Below are 21,249 nucleotides of genomic sequence, written 5' to 3'. Positions count from 1 at the left end.
GCATATAAAATGGGTTTTCAGTACATTAAATAGTAGATTAAAAGGGCCTTGGTGTTGACATAAATCTTAAAAACTAACTGCTTATGCAAGTCAAACAACTGTCCTTAAAATGTATTCTAATTACATCAATTTACATTTTATCTCTTATATTTGCTTCTTCTCTCTGTGTATGTGTGTGTGTGTTTGTGTGTGTGTGTGTGTGTGTGTGTGTCTGTCTGTCTGTCTGTCTATGATCTAGGTATACAGGTACCTTGAAAGGTAGGTCTTTGAGTATTCAACCTCAATTTCTTGTTATAGAGCCTTATCTTGAAACTCTACTGTGGAATAATGCGTGAACACAGATTATGTAATGTGCTTTATGATGATAGAATTTAGATAGACACATAAATTTGTCAATTATAAATAATCATGCTTGAAGATGATTTAAGCCTAAATTTCAGACGTTACCTGAGTTCCTTGTAATTTACAAGTGGTTCTAAAATCCCAGAATTGCCTGTGAAAGTATCAAGGCTGTGAACTCACTACAACAATAGCAGTGAAGCTAACACAGCAGGTTGCAAAGCAGAACCTCGTCTTTAGTTTTTACAGATTTCATTCAAACCTATAGTTGTTCTGTGCTAGAGAATGAAAAAGCATCACGAGGTCGAATTTTTAAGGATCAAACTTTCTATTGTTCTTTGAATCAGAGATTGTGTGTGAGCATAGAGCTTTGCATAAGAATTAGTCCTCTTCCTTATACAAAGTCAGCTATTTTCAGCTCAGCCTAGCAATCTTCGATTTCTTGGTTTGTAACTATGGCAATAAGATTAAATGGCATTCAGTAAAATTCATTTTACAAATTAACTTGGGAGGGTGTCCATGACTATGATGAAGGGGCAATGTGAAAACATTAGGAATTGAGAGGGAAATTAGATCAGATTTTGTAATATTCGGCAAAATAACCCTCCAAGTCATCTCGTGCCAGATGGCAGTTTGTGAGTGATGTATGGTGACTTGCAATGCAAATGATCAGATCACTGCTTGATAGATTTCTTGGCTCGAAGCAAGCCACCACACCTCTCCACTTGCCTGGTCGCCCTCACACCATGGCCTTTGTCTGCAAATGCCTAAGTGTCTGTGGGCTTGCCAGAGTCTTTGATCTGGGAGGTTGTTTTTTTTTTTTTTTTTACTAAATAACAGTCAGATCAATTTCAAACACCTTCATTACAGTACACAGCTCATTATGTTCTAGAAAAATGTTTAGCTCCAAGCCCCAGGCCACGTTATAATGAGGACAGGAGTGCACACCAGTGTGCTCGCTCCATATCATCCCCATATTTCTAGGTGATGGTGCAGTCACTACTGGCTTAAGGAGAAGCAGGCATTCATTTACAGCCTTTAGAAATGGTTCCCTAAAATTTTAAACCATTTGCTATAAAACATAGTTTTAATCTTGTTACACTGTTAATGCTTTTCCTTTCTGTTTGTAGTCTTCTTGGAAAATTGTGTATGCAGACTTGGCAAAGGAACTGGATAAGTAATATTTGAGTGACTATATGTGTATGTGCATGTGTGTATGTGTATTTAAGATAATTAATTTATTTGTAAAAAATTAGAATACATTTCCATTGTATCCACTGTTGGTTTAGAAACTCATGTGCCTCATGGAGCCAATAGCTCTATTTATATTTGCCCTTCGTATTTTAGGAGGGCAGAAAAATGAATCTGGTCCCATTTGTACTCTCTCTAATCATTGTGCTTTTTCAGTGCCTAAGTGACCATCCATGAGATTTTTGACATTACACTTGATATAAATGTGGCACATTGTTGGCTACCAGTGTTTTTTCAATCTGACTTAATTACAAATTCTTGCTAAAAACCATAGGGAAGTTACATCACTGGAAACACAAGACATTAGCAAAATTATTTGTATTTCTGTGTTGTTGGAAATGTAAGCTCATGGAGTCAAAAATATTTTTTGCTGTCACAATTGATTATCAGAAATTAATTGTTTATAACTGTAGATAGAAACAAATGCATACTGGCATATAAATAATCATAACTTCTTGCCAGCAAGGCACAGTCTGCGAAGTATCTGAGAAAAACACTAGTGTAGCAGAGGAATTTCAATGCCTTTTTAATAAAAAGATTGTTACAAAGATAAAACAGACTATTATGTGACATAAGCAAGCAATAATAGTTTTCATGTTAACCTTGAAACTCTACTTGAGAACAGGATTCAGCAGTAAGTTTAGTTAGCCATGAATATCTTAGAGGGATCACTGGGAAGAAAATATTCTTATGTAAAAGAAGCAGTTGAACTATGAGTTATGATATAGTATGACAGCCAAGCTCTGGCACAGGGGTCCAGATTACTGAAAGCAGAATACTCTCTGCATAATCCAGGGTCAGCAAATGGAGATGAAAAAGACCAAAAGAAAACTTGAGGATACTGCCACATCGATGTTCATAGCAGCACAATTCACAATAGCTAGATTGTGGAACCAACCCAGATGCCCTTCAATAGATGAATGGATAAAAAAAAATGTGGCATTTATACACCATGGAATATTACGCAGCACTAAAAAATGACAAAATCATGGAATTTACAGGGAAATGGATGGCACTAGAGCAGATTATGCTTAGTGAAGCTAGCCAATCCCTAAAAAACAAATACCAAATGTCTTCTTTGATATAATGAGAGCAACTATGAACAGAGCAGGGAGGAAGAGCAGGAAGAAAAGATTAGCTTTAAACAGAGACATGAGATGGGAGGGAAAGGGAGAGAAAAGGGAAATTGCATGGAAATGAAGGGAGACCCTCATTGCTATACAAAATTACATGTAAGAGGTTGTGAGGGGAATGGGAAAATAAACAAGGAGAGAAATGAATTACAGTAGATGGGGTAGAGAGAGAAGATGGGAGGGAAGGGGAGGGGGGATAGTAGGGGATAGGAAAGGTAGCAGAATACAACAATTACTAATAGGGCATTATGTAAAATTGTGGATGTGTAACCAACGTGATTCTGCAGTCTGCATTTGGGGTAAAATTGGGAGTTCATAACCCACTTCAATCTAATGTATGAAATATGATATGTCAAGAGCTTTGTAATATTGTGAACAACCAATAAAAAAAAGGAATCAAGAAAAAAAATAAAATAAAAAAATTTAAAAAAAAATCAAAAAAAAAAAAAAGAAAGAAAACTTGAAACTAAGCCTTGTCCTTCCAGTGCAAGTTGTGAGAAGCCTTGGCTTCAAGTGGCAGAGGTGATATTATCTGGAGAACAGAGAAAGTTCACTACTCATTAAGGATGCTGCTCCATATTGGTCTATGCAGATTAGCTAGACCCATAACTTATTCACAAATGTTGAAATTGAAGATAAAATGATAACTAACATCCACAATAGGAAAGAATCAGAAAGATATGAAATATCCCTCATATTGAGCAAACAGAAGAAAGAAAGAAACCCAGATTTATAGACACATTTTATTTGTCTCATGTACAGGTTTATCTTATAAAATTATGTTTATAAGTGTTTGTGTTACAGTTCAGAAAGTAATACTCCAAAATCTGAAGTTTTGTATGCTGACTGCTTTGAATTAAAGAAAAAACAAATCTCTCCGATCTTCTTTCTACCCCTACCTTTTGGTCCTCTTCCCCCCTGAATTGCAGAAGGAGTTTTCTCTAAGTACCCTGGTCTTAAAGGCTAGATTACCCCAGAAGATTAATTGGCAGGAAGAAAGCATGAAGCTGACTTTACAGACAAACCTAGTCCCAGCCTATTGTCTGCTCATGGCACCCATTCATCTGCCCTAAAAATCATTTATTTTTCTATAAAATTGCCCATAGTCCTCATTTCCTTCTTCCCAGTGAAGCTTCTGTCACCTGATTGACTCTGTTTGAATTTCATACTTTGTGTGTCTGTTGTGTACTTTAATGGTAATAAGTGTGCATTACTTTTCTCCTATTGATCCGTCCATTGCTAATCTATCTCTGAAGGTGAGCAAACCTTCAGAGGTTAGAAAGTTGCTTTTACCCTTACATTTTCACATAGAATAACATTTGAGTCACTAAAATTTATTTCATACCTAACATCTTCAGGTTAGGTGTAAATGAAGAATGCATACACTTTGATTTTAAAAACCAAATTTGTTTGGTTGTTTTATGCCTTGGCCTAAGTGTTTTTCTGGATGAAGAGTTGAATTGCTTTTGAAATGGTCTGAAATTAAAAAAAAAAAAAACGCTTTGAAATGCATATATAGACTTGTTTTTTCAACAGATTATTAATGGCCTGCAATCACAGAACAAATCATTAACAAAACAATAAGATGTCAGAAAGAAAGGAAAGCTAGTACTCTAGAACATATACACACAAAACACTAGATAAGTAAAGATTTGTCTGTAATCATTGAAAATTATTATAAATCAAATATAAATTAGTAATCCTGCCTCATTAGCTGGTAGCATCTGCTCATTAGACAACAGAAATGTTTGTAGTTGGGGAAGGGAAAGTAGGCTCCGTAACTAAGTGTAAAATGAACTCCTGATATATTTCTATACTTTATACAAAGTTTTAGAATTCTATAAGCAGGAGAAAGTTGCAAAATATTGCTGGTGGGAATATAAAATGATGCAGACACTTTAGAAAACAGTTTGGACTTTTGCAAAATATGAAACGTAGAGTTATCATGTGACTTAGGAATGCCACTCACAGGTAAATACCAAAGAGAGGGAAAACATATGTCCACAGAAAAAAATATGTGCAAATATTCATAGCAGCACTATTCATACTTGCCAAAAAGTAGGAACAACCCAAATATCAATCAATGGATGAATGCATAAATAAAAATTTTTATATTCATATAATGGAATAGCATTCTCCAATAAAAAAAAAAAAACATATTGGTAGAAGATAGATGAACCATGAAAACTTGATGCTAAACAAAAGACCCATCATGAAAGACCACATCATTACCTTTTGCTATATTAATGATCTAGTAGGCAAATCCTAGAGACAGAAAGTAGTTTAGTGGTTGCTTAAGGCTGGTGCTAGGAAGGGAAGAAGAAGGAGTGACAGCAAATATGTGCTGGGTTTCCTTGTTTTCTTGTGGAGTGATGGAAATGTTCTAAAATTATATGATGTTGATGGTTGCACAAATCCATTAAATACACTAAAAGCATTGAATCATCTACTTCAAACAGGTGAATTTCATGGTTTGTGAATTATATCTCAATTGAGCTGTTAAAAATTTAAAACACACACACACACACACACACACATACCATGAACAGCTCAGAAATAAGCTTAAGTTAGCAAGGAACCTGCTGCAATAAAAGAACAGAGTTTGAATAAAAGCCTGATTTAATTGCTTGTTGTTTTGCTCTCTGAAGAGTGTTTCTTCTCTTAGCTGTAGAGCTAGTTGGTTTCTATGTTGTCTCTCACACTTTTTTTTTATTAGACAACACTCAGACAAGCCTTAAATTTTGCTAGCATAGTGTATATCATTAACTTGTAAAAATGTTAATGATCCCTCTTCTTTTAACCAGCAAAGGTGCTGACTGTGTAGCACAAAGCCCAGGTCTGAGAAAGGGGCAAGTCTGCTTCTGGTAACAGGAGCCTGTGGATAAGGTTTACTCTCCTTCTGTCCAGCACAGAGGAGAACAGTGCACAAACTGAAGTCATTACTTAGGAGAAAATCGAGCAGATCACAAAATGCTGATGCTTATCTGCGACTGAGAAGACTCAACCATGGTTCTTTTTACCCAAGCACTTCTAAACCTCTTTTAGCTTTTTCATCAGTAAGAAAGGAAGCTCTCCTGTTAAATTGAGGGAACAACATTCTTGATATTACTGAATACCTCGGGTTTAGAATCTCCACCTGCCATGAAAAGAGAGAGGTGTTATCTGCCCCCTCACTGCAGTATTTCAGGGGAGGAAGTTTTTGTGTTTTCTGTGCTGCTTTTTGTTGTTATTGTTGTTGTTCTTTCGTCATAAGGCAAAGCTCATATATGCCATTCATAGAAAAGGTTTCCCAGGAAAGTTCCCTTCAGAGGACAGATGCAAACTGAGACCACAGGGGAATGTTAATGCAGACCATGAATGTTTTTGCCCTGTTGTGGGATTTGATTGTTGACAATGACCAGGAATATCACTTAACAGAGTCTCCAGGCTTTACTCTTCCATGGCCTGGGACACTTGTCTAGAAGAGTTTGAATATTATGTATTGTCACTTGGGTCCCCAAGGGTCTATTTTCATCTGTGAACATGGAGACTCAAGTCTACCTCACTTTTTTTTTCTTCTCAAAATCATAAACTTTGCTGGATTCTCTCCTTCCAACATTTATGTCCTGACTGCAAGGAGGGAAATTCCACTACCCCTCTTCTGTATATATCCTATGTATGGTGTCTTTTCTCAGTGTGCTGATGCCTAGTTTAACAAATTAGTGTTAGATATCAAATAATCATCATCTGGCTTTTCAAAATTCCGTAAATGAACTTAAAAAATAAATAAGAATCATATACTTGAATAACATACAGGTACTTTATTTTCTGTTAAATTCTAAGTGTGTTCTAGTGTTCTCTCTTTTTCTTGGAGAAAAAGAAACATTCTGACATCTGAAAAATCTAAAGCATATTTTTTATCAGTATTTCCTAATAATGAATGGGGCCTACTGTCCCTTTCTTCTGGTAAGATTAGGCCCACTTTAAACAAAAACTACATCAACAATTTCATCAATAGACTTTTTTATAGTTGTTAAGAAAGAAGGTTGGGATTCAGAAAGAATAAAAAGGAGATATCCACAAGGGTTAGAGGATCTTCTGTAAATGCAGCTAGTTTCTCTGTCCATGGTCAACTATATGATTAAGTAATACAGCTAAAATAGCAAGTCTGCCCCAAAAGAGTGTAATTCTGCAACCAAAAGTGATGTCCCCTACCATGGGCTCCACATGTCCTTTGCCTATTTGACACGCTGCTGATCATTCAGAAGGAAAGCTGCATGATGTCTAGAAAATAGTAGTAGATCTAGATCCAGTGAATTTGAATTCTAGCCTCTGACCTCAAACAAGTTACATTTTGTAAGGCACGTGTCACAAAAACACATTTGAGACACTTGTCACACATCCTTGTTGCATTTCTGAAAAAAAAAAAAAAAGAGAGATAGAATGATAGAATTGCTGTGAGGATCAGATAGATTTGCTAATGTTTTCAAAGCAAATAGCATATAGTGTATAAACGTTAGCTATTGTTATTTTTAATCTAACATACCCATTTTACAAACAACTAACTGAGACATAGACAAAAGACAAGACTGGCCCTGATAAGGGTATGGAAATAACAATACCCAACTCACAGGATTGGGGTGAGGATTAAGTCTACAGCTTATATAATAGACAAATAGTAACCTATTTGTGTACATATGTGAACACACTATTTGGATTCCACCGTACCTTTGAAGTAAGAGCACTATCTATCTTATCTTGTTCCTTGTCCAGAGCCTTGAAGAGGCCTTCTACCGACTCAGTACTCAATAAGTATTAACTAAATTAATTCTACGTGTAGCCACTTCGAAGGACATCAGACATTTTATCCAGATGTTATTAACTACTTAATTTACTAAATGTATTGAATCTGTGTTTCTAGGACCTTTCTTAATAATTCATTAAATTATTAAGAAAACCTCATTGGTCATTGATTTAGTAACCTGACTAGCCTACCATCTAGTGCAGCAAATTTCTGGGTTGGGTCTAGATCACTTCAGTTGCTAAGGAGATTATTTTTCTCCTGTCAGTTGAGTTTAAATGTCTCACTCTCAAGCATTTATTTATGTGTAGTATGAGCTTCTCTTTCCAGAAGTTCATTCCCACCAAGACTAAATGACGAGAGGTAGGGCAGAGTGAAACCTTCTCAGCCATAAATACCACACTAAATTACAGGCCTCCTATACTTACAGTGCATTGATTTCTTCCAGAATCCATGTCTCACCTCTTTCATTTGTTTCTTAGTCAATACATTTTACCTGTTCAGGACAGTTCTCACTGGGAAGTTTTCCAGGGGCCTGGCAGGTGGGTATGTCAGGCTGTTCACCATGCACATTTGCTCAGAAGAGTCTTTGCTGGGGCAGTTTATCAGAGAAGCAAAGAAAGACAGACCTGGGAAACTTAACAGGTCTTTTGTTCCTTCAGATAGTTTCTGATACTAGAGATAAGAACCATTGTCAGGGCCAGGCATGGTAGCCCATGCCTGGAATCCCAGCAACTGGGGAAGCTGAGGCAGGAAGATCACAAGTTCAAAGCCAGTCTCAGCAATTTAATGAGGCCCTCAGCAACTTAACAAGACTCTGCTCAAAATAAGTAATAAAAAAGGGCTGGGGATGTGGCTCAGTGGCTGAGGGCCCCTGGGTTCAGTTCAATGTTCAGTACCAAAAAAAAAAAAAAAATTGTCAGAAAGTTGTGGGTGAACTAGCACTGTTCATGGCCTTACGCTGGCCTTGCTTGTTACCTTTTTCATATCTGGTCCATGGAAAATTGTCTGAAAGCTCCTTTGAAACCTATGATTTGGGCCAGGAGTAAAGTCAAACCGAGGACATAGATTACAACTGTTGAGTTCTGGAAGTTTCAGATTCATTCTTAACCACAAAGGATCGTGAAGTTTTAAAGTTTTATCCTTCCTTTCTTTTTTTGTTATCAGAGCTGCCTCTGAATCTTGAGATGATAGTCTTTTCGTGATTGTAAACACCGGTTCTAACAACTTAGAAATCAACTTGAATTTGGATATTTATGAATAAGCTGAAAATGTGACTTTTGCTTACTGGAAGAAGGTAAAAAAAATATATATTAATTCAATTTTCTGACAAGAAAAAAAACATGATTCCCTAAGTTTTATGTGCTAGTCCTTCTTAAAAATTATTCTAGGAACACAGTGCCAAATTATGGGCATCCAAGGACACTCCGGCTAGACAAAAATGAAGAAAACTAGGTGAGCAATGAACCTTATTAGCATGTGTCCTCTCCAGCTGATGACTGTCATTAGGCTGCTGGAGAATGACATCATTTTCTCTAAGAGGCAGTCAGCTCGAAAATGTCAACTATCTCTGTGAATTAAGTCTTGCAGCTGCTTTATGTTGCCTTCTGCTCCTTGCTAAAAGAAATGGACATATTTCATTTCTAGGAGCTTGCAGACATGTTCCTGTTTTAAAATATTACATTTTAAGCCCAGTCCAATCTGAACATATTTTGTTTTGAGATGCCTGGTGGAAAAAAAAAAAAAAGGACTTCAAATAAAGTAAAAGGCCAAGGTATAAGACTCCATAAACTCATTTGAAAAATAATCCCTTTTCTGATGCAAATTACTTTCATTTTATGTCATTTCTTTCTTATTTTTTTCCTCCAGTAATAAGGATTGAACCTAACACTCTATACCACTAAGCCACATTCCCCAGCCCTTTTTTATATTTTATTTTGAGACAAGGTCTCTATAAATTCCTAAAGACCTTGCTAAATTGCCCAGGCTTGCCTCAAACTTGCAATCCTTCTGCCTCAGACTCTTGAGTTGCTGAGATATGTTATTTTTTTCAAAGATGTCTTTAATATGAAGTTGATAGGAACACATATACCACATAGGGCCATAAATTGTCATTCAGAAAAACAAGAGTAGGAGTTCAGAGAAAAGGAGGCAGATTTGAGACGATAAATAATAAAACTGCAAAATACTTCTCATCTAAAAGTCTTCCTCTGAATATAATTTTTTTCACTTCACCAACCAAATGAGAAAAAATACTCATTTATTAAATTATTTAAAAAATATTACATATTATTATTAGAAGGTTGGGGAGGGTGGGAAGATGGCGGCCAAGGGAGTACAGCAGACCAGTACGCTGCGCCACTGTGTGGGAGAAACACGAGGTGAAATGGCTGAAGGCTACCTTGGTGGGAATCCCCAGTGAAATTGAAGTGCTCCAGAATCTAGAGGTCAAAATTCCAGCGCGCGGGATTCGGCTGCAGGGGCTTGGTAGCGGGCGATTTCTCCACACGGAGCGAAGCAGTACTTGGTCGGCGGACCGCCCGGTGGATGGAGTCTGGGACGCGCCCGAGTTAATTAGCCGCGAGTTACCAGAGAGGGATTACAGCGAAGCGGATTCTGCAGGCTCCTGCCAGTGGCACACTAGCCGCGCTGAGTGCTGAATTCCAGCTTTGAAATACAGGAGAGAATCGGTCCAGTTCGTTTCCCGACACCGGTCGGAACACGCAGGAGAAATGCAGCCGCCATCATGGAGAGCTGACGCAATCATCCCTGTTTTCTACTGATCTCGGCTCATTCAACTACAGAACAGGTGATTCCAGGCTGGTATTTGCCTGCGTCGCGCAGACAGATCGCTCAGGCTCGGGTTTGGAAACTCTGAGGAGAATACTCTTCAGGCCTCACCCCTGGCAAGGCGGGCGCCGGGCTTTGAGCGGCCAGATTCTAGTTCCCCGGGTTGCTTTGGCCCAGGGCGGGAGATCCTTCTTGGCCCGGGGCTACGGAACCCGCGGCGACTGTGTCTTTGACCCTGCCCCTGTGTGAGCGTACACTGAGCTGGGAGAGGTTGGAGCTGCCAGGCCCGGGCGGGGGCCGCCTGGGCCTGAGGCTGGGGTACCTCTGTCGACCCTGCTCCGAGCAGAGTGTGGCAGGGATCGGAGAGGCTGGGTTCTGGCCCTCGTGGCTGCTTGAGCCCAGGGCCGCGGAGCCTGCGGGGACCGCGAGCTGAGGCCAGCCACAAGTGAAACTTGCAACGAGGGGCAGCGGGTCTCTGTCTCCTGGAACAGTTTTGACCCGGAGCTGGAGAGCCCGCGGGAAGTGCGTCTTAGACTCTGCTCCAAGGGGAGCGTACACCGAGCAGGGAGAGTTTGGTGCAGCCAGGCTTGGGCACCTAGCAGGGAGAGTCTGGTGCGGCCAGGCTTGGGCTCCCGGGGCGGCTTTGGCCTGGGATTGGGGAACCCGCGGCGGTAGCCCTGAGGAGCCTGCTCCTAGCAGAAAGTGGCGGGGATCGGAGAGACCGGCTCCTGGCTCCCGAAGCGGCTCTGGCTCAGGGTTGGGGATCCTACAGGGACTGCTTCTTGGTCCGGGTCCTGCTGGGTACTGCGGGGGCCTGGAGGGCAGAGTGGAGCTGCCTCCTGTGCCCAGAGCAGGCTAAGGGTCCCGCCGGTGTGGAATCGCGACACCCCAACTGCAGCTGGGGCCGAGGAGAGTAGCCGCCCACGCCTGGAACAGGACCAGCGACCCGACGGCAGGGTAGCCAAGTCAACCCACTTGGAGTAGAGGCCGTGAAGAGCTGCCGTCTGACCCTGCAAGGTAGGCAGTCCTGCGTCCCACTGGCAGGACAGGCTCGGCAGCCGGCCAGTGTAGTGGACGAGTAGCATCGAGGCAGTCACGTCACACTGGTTGGAGTGGGGGTTGAACAGAGCCGCCGCCAGCATCCGGAAGGAGCCCAGAGACCCGTTGGAGAGGCAGTTAGGTACCCCCACTGGGAGTGGGGGTTGAGCAGAACTGCAGCCCAGGCCCGCAGGGTGGGCAGATCTGAGACCCACCGGCAGAACAGACTTGGAGGCCGACCAGCGTGGTAGACACATCACATCAATTGGAGTAGGGGTGGAGAAGAGCTGCTGCCCACGTCCGGATCAGGACCAACGATCCGAGGACGTGGTAGGAACGTCACCGCAATTAGAGTGGGGGCAGAGTAGAGCAGCCACCCGTGCCCGCAGGGTGGGCAGACCTACGACCAACCAGCGTAGTATATAGATCACCCTGATTAGAGGAGGATCACAGCCACTACCCGCCCTACAAGAGAGATATCCCAAATATACAAGAGCAACAAAAATAAACAGGGGGAAAAATTTCAAAAACACAACAGTTTCACCAAGCAGAAAGAAACGAAAGCAACATGAAAAGACAAGGAAAGAAAGGACCACAAGCAATGCAGGTCAACTCAACCCTAGAAGAGGTAATAGCTGCAACAGATGGAATGTCAGATAAAGAGTTCAGGATATACATGCTTCAGATGATCTGGACTCTCAAGGAAGACATGAGACAGCAAAATCAGACAATGAAAGATCACATTGACAAGGAACTACAGAAACAAATCCAGGAAGTAAAAGATCAATTTCACAGGGAGCTAGAAGTAATAAAGAACAAACAAATAGAAATCCTAGAAATGCAGGAAGCAATAAACCAACTTAAAACCTCAATTGACAATACTACCAGGAGAATAGATCACTTAGAAGATAGAACATCAGACAATGAAGACAAAGTATTTCAACTTGAGAAGAACATAGACAGTTCAGCAAGACTGCTAAGAAACCATGAGCAGAACATCCAAGAGATATGGGATAACATTAAAAGGCCAAACTTAAGAGTCATTGGGATACAGGAAGGCACAGAGCTCCAAACCAGAGGAATGAACAATCTATTCAATGAAATAATACGAGAAAACTTCCCAGACTTGAAGAATGAAACAGAATCCCATATCCTAGAAGCCTACAGGACGCCAAAAGTGCAAAATCATAAGAGATCCACACCTAGACACATTATAATGAAGATGCCAAACATACAGAATAAGGAGAGAATTTTAAAAGCTACAAGAGAAAGAAAGCAGATTACATTTAGGGGCAAACCAATCAGGATAACAGCTGATCTTTCAACACAGACTCTGAAAGCTAGAAGATCCTGGAATAACATATTTCAAACACTGAAAGAAAATGGGCTCCAACCAAGAATCGTGTATCCGGCGAAATTAAGCTTCAGGATGGAAGATGAAATTAAAACCTTTCACGATAAACAAAAGTTAAAAGAATTCGCAGCTAGAAAACCATCTCTTCAAAAAATCCTTGGCAAAACAATACAGGAAGAGGAAACTGAAAATAACATTGAAAACCATCAGTGGGAGATAGGACAGTAAAGGGGGGAAAGTAACCAAAGAGGAAAACTAATCAGGTTTAGTAACATAAATAAACAAATATGACTGGAGGAACAAACCTAATCTCAATAATAACCCTAAATGTTAATGGCTTAAACTCACCAATTAAGAGACACAGGCTAGTCGAATGGATCACAAAACAAGATCCAACAATATGTTGCCTACAGGAGACGCATTTGATAGGAAAAGATATACATAGACTGAAGGTGAAAGGCTGGGAAAAATCATTCCACTCATATGGACTGCGGAAACAAGCAGGAGTGTCCATACTCATATCAAACAAAATAGATTTCAAGCCAAAATTAATCAAAAAGGATAAAGAGGGACACTGCATACTGCTCAAGGGAACCATACACCAACAAGACATAACAATCATAAATATATATGCCCCAAACAATGGTGCACCTACGTTCATCAAGCAAACTCTTCTCAAGTACAAGAGTCTAATAGACCACCATACAATAATCATGGGAGACTTCAACACACCTCTCTCACCACTGGACAGATCTTCCAAACAAAAGTTAAATAAGGAAACTATAGAACTCAACAACACAATTAACAACCTAGACTTAATTGACATATATAGAATATACCACCCAACATCAAGTAGTTACACATTTTTCTCAGCAGCACATGGATCCTTCACAAAAGTAGATCATATATTATGTCACAGGGCAACTCTTAGACAATATAAAGGAGTAGAAATAATACCATGCATCCTATCTGATCATAATGGAATGAAACTGAAAATCAACGATAAAAGAAGGAAGGAAAAATCATGCACCACGTGGAGAATGAACAATAGGTTACTGAATGACCAATGGGTCATAGAAGACATCAAGGAGGAAATTAAAAAATTCTTAGAGATAAATGAAAACACTGACACAACATATCGGAATCTATGGGACACATTGAAAGCAGTTTTAAGAGGAAAATTCATTGATTGGAGTTCATTCCTTAAAAAAAGAAAAAACCAACAAATAAATGATCTCATACTTCATCTCAAAATCCTAGAAAAAGAAGAGCAAAATAACAGCAAAAGAAGTAGAAGGCAAGAAATAATTAAAATCAGAGCTGAAATTAATGAAATTGAAACAAAAGAAACAATTGAAAAAATTGACAAAACCAAAAGTTGGTTCTTTGAAAAAATAAATAAAATTGACAGACCCTTAGCCATGCTAACGAAGAGAAGAAGAGAGAGAACCCAAATTACTAGCATACGGGATGAAAAAGGCAATATCACAACAGACACTTCAGAAATACAGAAGATAATCAGAAATTACTTTGAATCCTTATACTCCAATAAAATAGAAGATAGTGAAGGCATCGATAAATTTCTTAAGTCATATGATCTGCCCAGATTGAGTCAGGAAGATATAGACAACCTAAACAGACCAATAACAATAGAGGAAATAGAAGAAACCATCAAAAGACTACCTACTAAGAAAAGCCCAGGACCGGATGGGTATACAGCAGAATTTTACAAAACCTTTAAAGAGGAACTAACACCAATACTTTTCAAGTTATTTCAGGAAATAGAAAAAGAGGGAGAACTTCCAAATACATTCTACGAGGCCAACATCACCCTGATTCCTAAACCAGACAAAGACACTTCAAAGAAAGAAAACTACAGACCAATATCTCTAATGAACCTAGATGCAAAAATCCTCAATAAAATTCTGGCGAATCGGATTCAAAAACATATCAAAAAAATTATACACCATGATCAAGTAGGATTCATCCCTGGGATGCAAGGCTGGTTCAATATACGGAAATCAATAAATGTTATTCACCACATCAATAGACTTAAAAATAAGAACCATATGATCATCTCGATAGATGCAGAAAAGGCATTCGACAAAGTACAGCATCCCTTTATGTTCAAAACTCTAGAAAAATTAGGGATAACAGGATCATTCCTCAACATTGTTAAAGCAATCTATGATAAGCCACAGGCCAGCATCATCCTGAATGGAGAAAAATTGAAGGCATTCCCTCTAAGATCTGGTACAAGACAGGGATGCCCTCTCTCACCACTTCTGTTCAACATAGTCCTCGAAACACTGGCCAGAGCAATTAGACAGACGAAAGAAATTAAAGGCATAAAAATAGGAAAAGAAGAACTTAAATTATCACTATTTGCAGACGATATGATTCTATACCTAACAGACCCAAAAGGGTCTACAAAGAAACTATTAGAGTTAATAAATGAATTCAGCAAAGTGGCGGGATATAAAATCAACACGCATAAATCAAATGCATTCCTGTATATCAGCAACAAATCCTCTGAAACAGAAATGAGGACAACTACTCCATTCACAATATCCCCCCAAAAAATAAAATACCTGGGAATCAATCTAACAAAAGAGGTGAAAGACCTATACAATGAAAACTACAGAACCCTAAAAAGAGACATAGAAGAAGACCTCAGAAGATGGAAAAATATACCCTGCTCATGGATAGGCAGAACTAACATCATCAAAATGGCGATATTACCAAAAGTTCTCTATAAGTTCAATGCTATCCCAATCAAAATCCCAACAGCATTTCTTGTAGAAATAGATAAAACAATCAGGAAATTCATATGGAATAATAAAAGACCCAGAATAGCAAAAACAATGCTAAGCAGGAAGTGTGAATCAGGCGGTATAGCGATACCAGACTTCAAACTATACTACAGAGCAATAGTAACAAAAACAGCATGGTACTGGTACCAAAACAGGCGAGTGGACCAATGGTACAGAATAGAAGACACAGCAACCAATCCGCAAAACTACAACTATCTTATATTTGATAAAGGGGCTAAAAGCATGCAATGGAGGAAGGATAGCATCTTCAACAAATGGTGCTGGGAAAACTGGAAATCCATTTGCATCAAAATGAAACTGAATCCCTTTCTCTCGCCATGCACAAAAGTTAACTCAAAATGGATCAAGGAGCTCGATATTAAATCAGAGACACGGCGTCTGATAGAAGAAAAAGTCGGCTATGATCTACATACTGTGGGGTCAGGCCCCAAATTCCTCAATAGGACACCCATAGCGCAAGAGTTAACAACCAGAATCAACAAATGGGACTTACTCAAACTAAGAAGTTTTCTCTCAACAAAAGAAACAATAAGAGAGATAAACAGGGAGCCTACATCCTGGGAACAAATCTTTACCCCACACACTTCAGATAGAGCCCTAATATCCAGAGTATACAAAGAACTCAAAAAATTAGATAATAAGATAACAAATAACCCAATCAACAAATGGGCCAAGGACCTGAACAGACACTTCTCAGAGGAGGACATACAATCAATCAACAAGTACATGAAAAAATGCTCACCATCTCTAGCAGTCAGAGAAATGCAAATCAAAACCACCCTAAGATACCATCTCACTCCAGTAAGATTGGCAGCCATTAAGAAATCCAACAACAACAAGTGCTGGCGAGGATGCGGGGAAATGGGTACACTTGTTCATTGTTGGTGGGACTGCAAAATGGTGCAGCCAATTTGGAAAGCAGTATGGAGATTTCTTGGAAAGTTGGGAATGGAACCACCATTTGACCCAGCTATTCCCCTCCTCGGTCTATTCCCTAAAGACCTAACAAGAGCATGCTACAGGGACACTGCTATATCGATGTTCATAGCAGCACAATTCACGATAGCAAGATTGTGGAACCAACCTTGAAGCCCTTCAATAGATGAATGGATTAAAAAAATGTGGCATTTATACACAATGGAGTATTACTCTGCAATAAGAAATGACAAAATCATAGAATTTGGAGGGAAATGGATGGCACTAGAGCAGATTATGCTAAGTGAAGCTAGCCAATCCTTAAAAAACAAATGTCAAATGTCTTCTTTGATATAAGGGGAGTAACCAAGGACAGGGTAGAGACGAAGAGCTGGAGAAGAAGAATAACATTAAACAGGGATGATAGGCGGGAGGGAAAGTGAGAGTTAAGGGAAATTGCATGGAACTGGAAGGTGAGCCTCAGGGTTATACACAATTACATATAAGAGGAAAGGAGGAGTAGGAGAAAAATTATATAAGTGGAAGAAACGATTTATAGTAGAGGGGATGGAGAGAGAGTAGGGGAGGGGAGGGGAGGGGAGGGGTGAGGGGACAGTGGAGAATGGGATAGACAGCAGAATACATCAGTCACTAGAAAAGCAATTTGTAAATCAATGGAAATGTAACTGATGTGACACAGCAATCTGTATACGGGGTAAAAATGGGAGTTCATAACCCACTTGAATCAATCTGTGAAATATGGTATAATAAGAACTATGTAATGTTTTGAACAACCAACAATAAAATAATTAAAAAAAAAAAAAAGAAGGTTGGGAAAAAAAAATATTACATAATTCCTATATGTTTTCAGATCCTGCACTGGGCATTGGAGAAGCAAAATGAATCAGACACTGCCTGCATTTTAGAGAGTTCCAGGTTCAGTTGGGGAGAGAGACATGTCAAGGGAAATATTAAAATAGCTTAGAATTTCCATGAAAGACTCAGCAGACATTTTTGAGAACAGGTTTTAAAGGAATATCCTGTGTGTTTACATATGTACCCACACAATCATGCATGTAAGGGTGAGTGAGAGAAAGTGGGGGAAAAAATAGAAAACTTTCTCTTAGAAAATAACTACACAAGTGTCAGGAAGAACCTTCATCAGTGAATGGACCCCTGGGCTGCAATGTCGAAAGAAACTTCAAGAGCTTTGCAGTCCCTGGAAATACTTCTTGTCTTCTATCTGATGTCTGAAATACTCTGAATTGAAAACAAATACTTTAAATCCATTGCTAGATGTGAAAACCAGGAGATTGAAACCACTGATTTAATAAACATGGAGATGTGTAATTGATGGATGGTATATTGTCTTTTTGATAGCAAGTTTGCAGAGAAGGGATTAGAAAAGCATAATGCCTCAAGCAACAAGAAATGAACAAAAATTGAGAGCTAGAGAAAGACTGTCTTTCCTTTCATGCTTTTAATTTTAAATTGAGTTCTAGTTTATATACTATGAAATGCACAGATCTTAAGTGTTATAATTGAATGTTTTCATAAATGTAAACATTTATGTAGCCTACACCTTTGTCAAACCCTGGAACATTTCCATCATCCCAGAGAGTTTCCTTCAGTTGTTACCAGTCAATGACCACTATCCTCCCAGGCAAAGACAATCACCATTCTGATGATCTTTCACCATAGATTAGTATTGTTTATGTTCCTAAATTTCATGTTAGTGGCAACATTTTGCATGAACTCTTGTTTCTGAATCTTTCCTGCAGCACAATGTACCCATGTGTTAGGAATTTAATTATTGAGTATTACTACATTGTATGAATACAGCACAAAGTATCTATCCAGATTGTGCAATGGACCTCTGGATTATTTGCTATTTTCAATTACATGAAATTCTCGTACAAGGCTTTTTGCAAGTATAGTTATTCATTTCTATTGGGTAAATACTTGGGAGGGGAATTGTTGGGCTATATGGTAAATGCAGGTTTAAATTTCTTAGGGAGATTTATCATGAAAGTAGGGGCATTTTAAAATTCTACCTGGAAGCATTAGGTAGAAAAGGAAATAATGTCCACCAAGCCTATTGGAAGAAGATGAGCCATTGCTCATCAGGGGGTGGGGAAGTGCCTGTGGAATATGGGAAAGGGAAGAGTTAGATGTGAATCATAAGGTGTATGGAGAGTTCTTTCTAGCAGACAGCTCCTGGGATGTTTCCAAAATCTGTGTTATTGTTAGCAGAGTCTAGAGAGTCTGAAATAATTACTGGAACTTCTGAGAGTGTTACTAAGATTTTCAGAAAATGGCATTGTTTCTGGGAAGCCAAAGAACATAGAAGAATAAAATTGGACCTCCTGTTCAAGTGTTGGTTTCCAGTAGTCCTGATTGGTAACAAAGGTATCCAATTGGACACTGCTCCAACCACTGTCACCAAGCATCATTTTCATTTCATCTTGAGAACAGAATCTGGACTAGTACAGATTTTTCCCTGTAGGACCCCATCTCAGCCACTTCAATGGCATAAGCCAGTTCTCTGACCCCTTCTGTGCATTCAGGTCTGTGCCTAAGAGCTGTGTGGTCTCCAGGGCTGGATGTAAGATGGATTAACTTGCTGGTTGGAAATTTGTACCACCAAAATGTTGTCAATTCAATCTATATTGCAAAATCCCCTTTAAATTTTTTTCAATAAAATTCTTTCAATGGGTTTGGATTCGTGTAATTAACCTTTCATCACTGAAAAGGGAAATAAATTCAATCCACTCTCTTCTTTGGTTGGCTACTTCAAAATGTGGTTCATAATTAAGGACCAAGTAGCTGAGATTTCTAGCTGTACATTATTTTCCTTGATTCTATGACTTATTCTCTCAGAAATTAGATCCCCAAATAACAAGTTTACCAAAAATAACCTCTCAAAAAGACACACAACATTGATAAATACCACACTGTAACAACACATCCGCATTCATGTGGTGTATACATGAACACACTATCACAGGAATCTCTGGAACAGTGAACAATTAACAACTGACCATGTAGATAGACATTTGAGTATTACTCTCCTTCCTTGAAAATAAATCTACATGTGTTTCAAACCCCACTATTTGTAAATTAGTAGAATACCACAAGATCAAGGTGCCTGGGTTATTTAGATTGAAAGTCCATAAAAAATAATCTCAGCAACATATAGGCTTGTAAAGCATAATGTATATATAACTAGCCATATGTCCTGGGTCAAGTCATATAACCTCCCTGACTATGTTATTTTACCCATAAATAACATTGTGCCAGATGATCTCTAATAACCTTTCTAACAATGGAATTCTGTAGCAAACAAAGAAAAATAAATTACCAAATTACAAGATAAACAAGATCACTCATCAAACAGGTAGATATTTACTGGATAGAAACGCAATTTGGCTGTTCCACCTATTTTAATCATCTCAATGATCAATAATGTTCCCAGTGGCCCAATTGATGATGCCAGTACCTATGTGGATCACTCAGGTGACTAAGACACCCTGGCTGAGAGTGTCTGATCCAGTTCAGCCTCCACATTTACCTATTGCTAAGGGGGATGTGTCAAAGTGTCCCTTTGACTCAGAGTCTTTTTTTGTCAGAATGAATCTTGGTCCCTTTCTATTTTTGAAATGGAAGTGAATAACAAGGTCACGTGAGTAAAAGAAATCCCAGACTATGGAGTCATCTCTGGTACTGTAGTCCTGAAAAAAAAAAAAATCAGCAAATAATTACTTAAATTTTCCTACCTGGCAGCCACTGTAATAGGGACAGGAAAAACAAACTGAGTAAGACCCTGTTGTGCTCCTTGGACAGTCACAATCATCCATGAAGTCAGTAAAGAAACAAATAACTATGCTGGGATATGGTAAAGGTTATAGTAAAAAATTCCCCTCCTGAACGGACCACTTCCAATCTTGTGCCTTTATTTACCAATGATTATCAAATTTTATTTTTTCTTTGACCCTTCTGGCAAACTCCAAACTTGTATATCCAAATGACTGATGCATGATATCTCCATTCAGATGACTAAAAGATATCTCAAATACAACATATCCCCCAAATAGAACCCTTGATTTTCCCCATACCTAAAACATGCTCCTTCCTAAGACTTCCATTTTTCTCTAAATGATGTCTCGATCTACTTAATTGTTCAAGTCCCTTTAGGGTCAACTTTGATGTACTTTCTTCTCTTCATTTCTCATTTATAATTTCCCATTTTTCTGCTGGTTCTGCTTCCACATTCTATCTCAGGGCTATCCACATCTCTCCATCTTCACAATAACAATCCTGACCCACTCTAATACTACTTTTATTCCACACCACTGCAGGAACTTGCTGTTTCCATCTTCTTCCACTTCTTTACCTGACAGCCAGATTCACCGTTCAGATGACATTATCTCCCTTTTTAAAAATCTCCAATGGCTTCTCATTGAAGTTAGGCTAAAATACAAATTCCTGACCATGGTCTATAACTCTCTATGTGGGCTGGCCCTGTCCACCTCTCCTCTCTCATCCCTGATCTCTATCCTTCTCACTGAGCCCAGCCTTGTGGCCTTTTTCTGGCACTTGAATAGGTCATCCTGTTCCACAAGATTTTGCAGTTGTTTGCCGTAACCAGGGTACTATTCCAGAACATTTTATGGCTGATTCTTTTTATAATTACAGACCCAAGTCAGATATTACCTTTCTGAGAAGGTTTCCTATGGTTCAATCTAAAGTAGCCTCAACTCACATGGAATCATTGCCTACCCCAAAAGTCAGTAAGCTACATCTGGCAAATCAAAC

This window comes from Spermophilus citellus (assembly GCF_964194105.1).
Source record: "Spermophilus citellus genome assembly, chromosome: 1".
Lineage (NCBI taxonomy): Eukaryota > Metazoa > Chordata > Mammalia > Rodentia > Sciuridae > Spermophilus > Spermophilus citellus.
The sequence above is the reverse complement of the archived record's forward strand: the minus strand, read 5'-3'. Positions refer to the sequence as shown.